This window comes from Sitodiplosis mosellana, unplaced genomic scaffold, assembly GCF_009176505.1.
Source record: "Sitodiplosis mosellana isolate CC-2019 unplaced genomic scaffold, AAFC_SMos_1.0 Smas_scaffold_5920, whole genome shotgun sequence".
Classification (NCBI taxonomy): Eukaryota; Metazoa; Arthropoda; class Insecta; order Diptera; family Cecidomyiidae; genus Sitodiplosis; species Sitodiplosis mosellana.
Window position 1 is genome coordinate 1 of NW_022601162.1, and position 2,894 is coordinate 2,894.

General features: G+C 38.1%; 1 pseudogene; it reads left to right on the plus strand.

The window, feature by feature from the left end:
* Positions 1–171: 171 nt before the first annotated feature.
* LOC129573073 (putative nuclease HARBI1) lies at positions 172–1,764 on the plus strand (annotated as a pseudogene).
* Positions 1,765–2,894: the final 1,130 nt, after the last annotated feature.

Sequence of the window (2,894 nt, forward strand, 5' to 3'; positions counted from 1 at the left end):
AAATATCGATTGCTCTGTATTCCACATGTATGCATTGTATAAATTCATGTTTATGCAAATAAGCGATTTGCTGTGTATGAGTGGAATACAGAGCAATCGATATTTATAATCACAATAACAGCTAATTACAGCACTCGTCAAAATTCGTTCACAGTGCTGCCTCATAAGTTCAAGAGAAAAGATCACAATCGAAAATAAAAATTCCTTCTGTGTGGTATCGGCATTGTTTCTATATATCAAATTTGTCGATAATGGCCGACTTGATAAATGTGCAAGTAGATTTACTTCAAATGGAAGTGGATGATTTAGAAGAACAAATATCGGACATGTCAAACGTGAAAAAAAATATACTGTGAGACCGCGCGGAAACCCAATGAACGTTTACGATGAAGCAGAATTTCATCGGCGTTTTCGCTTAACAAAAGCTGGCGTAAGGTATTTGTATACCTTAATTGGAGCTCAATTGGAACCGATCGTACCTCGTGAAAATTTCACCATAGTGGGTTGACTAAAATTTTATTAACGCTACGTTATTACGCAACGGGTTGCTTTCATATGGCAACAGCGGATTTTCATGGCATCAGCGAATCTGCAGTTTGCAATATAATACCACTTGAGAGTGACAAAATTGCTGCACTTGCTACGCAATTTAGCCGAATGCCCAATACTGATGCTGAATTGGAAGAAGCGAAAAGACAGTTTTTCAGAATAGCAGGAATGCCGTGTGTGATTGGTGCCATTGATGGTAGCCTTGTCAAAATTCAAGAAGTGGGTGGAGTTCAGAATAAAACCGACTTTTTCTACAGAAAGCAATTTTACGCACTCAACACACAAGTTATTTGCGACGCCAACAACAAAATCATTGACATTGTTGCCCGTTGGCCAGGAAACACGCACGATGAAACCATTTTCTTGAATGCGACCATTTTTGAGCGATTTCTTAGCGGCGAATTCATGCGCAATGATCGGAATTCCATACTCCTTGGGGATGGTGGATATCGTACAGAAAATTTTCTGGCTGTGCCGTTACGCGACACACAACGGCAAAGAACTCATGCAGAATCGTTGTACCAACGGTCACATATTGCAACCAGAAACACGATAGAAAGGCTCTTTGGGCAATGGAAAAAAGATTTCCGTGTCTGTGGACTGGAATGCGATTTAGGAAACTTGAAACCGTCCAAAGTGTCATTGTTGCTACGGCAGTTTTACATAATATATGCAAAGAGCAAGGAGATTTGTTGCCACCACGACTAACACCAACGGAAGAAGTGGAGTACAACAATGCAATTGAGCAAGAAAGGGAGTTTTTGGAGCAAAACAACGCACCAAGAGGTCGAAGATTACCAGCCACAAAGAACATAAGCGGGGCCATTAGGCTTGATTTCATGAAAATCAATATATTGAAAAATTCGCTCCAAATTTTTTTTTCGTCTTACATTGTTTTTAGCTTCTGGTCTGGAAGTATCAAACAAAACAAAGCGCACACCGGAATATGAAGAACCTTCTAAAGTTCAGTCATCTTCAAATTATACGCCAAGACCAATTCGTGAACGAAAGAGAACTGAATTCCCTGGAAGTGGTGAGTTTTTTTTACTTTTTGGCCAATTCATGCATGATTTGATTTTAACAGATATATTTTCTTCATTCTTCAGTTAATTCACAACGTATTGTGATTGGAAGTGATGATAGTTCGAACGATTTCTCCGATGTCGTTGATAAGCAAGATTGGGTGCCTAGTGTACGTCAGGAAGTCAGGGCGTGCGTGAATTAAACACTATGGTTGAAAGCATGGATCTACCAACATTCGTGGATCATAAAAAGCAGCTGGAAGCAAAACGGATGAGAAATGCCGATGAATCAGATCGAATGGCAGTATCCGATCATGGTAGTGACGAAGTTGTGAATAAAACGAAACCAACAAATCCAATGCTTGATGACGATGAATGGATCGACCCCACCCAACGTCGAATTCGAGCACAACAGGAGGAAGAGATGGAAAATGCTGGTACAAGTGGTCGCCTGACAGCACCACGAAATGAAATTCGTATACGACGACCAAAAGCAACACCACCGCAAAATAAGCAATTGATCGATGAGCTTCGCTCGAAACAAATGGAACTTGTGAACGAGCAAATCCATTTACAGAAAATATTGCAAGAAACTGCATCAATTGCACAAGAAGAAGCACAAGAGCGTCTCATACACATCAGAACTCAGCGCCAAATCGAGAAAATTGAATTACAGCAAAAACAGATAGAGCTACAGCAAAAACAGAACGAACTACAGTCAGCAGACAATGAGCCGACACAATAAATTTATAATAAAATTATTTTTACACGATTTTCTTCTATTCCAAACAGAACCATTTGAAATTTCGCTAATAAAGTCTTTCAGATGTGAACTTCGATTGTCAAATGTTTACAATGAAATTGTTGCTCAATAAAAATTTGATTAAAATGTAGATCAATTTTTCATGAAAATATTTTGAATTTTCGATCTTTTTTGAACATCAATATATTTCTAACGTCTCCGTAGACCATATATAGGGTTTAACTAATCGTTTTAGGCTTTTATTTGCATTTTTCACATCTAAATTGACCCGACGGGTAAAAATTGATTTTTATCCTTCGGATTTAACCCGACGGGTAAAATTGCATTTTACCCGTCGGGTAAAATTTTATCCGGCGGAACATAAATTGACCGAAAATCTCATGGTCAGAATTATTAACACAACATCAAAGGTGCAAATTCTGAAACTGAATGAAGTCAAGTCAGAAAGTTTGGACGATTACAACATACACACAATTGATGAAATACAAAAAGATAAAAATCGAACACAGACACTGATCAAAGAAATTGAGAAAAAAACACCAAAACAATATCGAAATAAA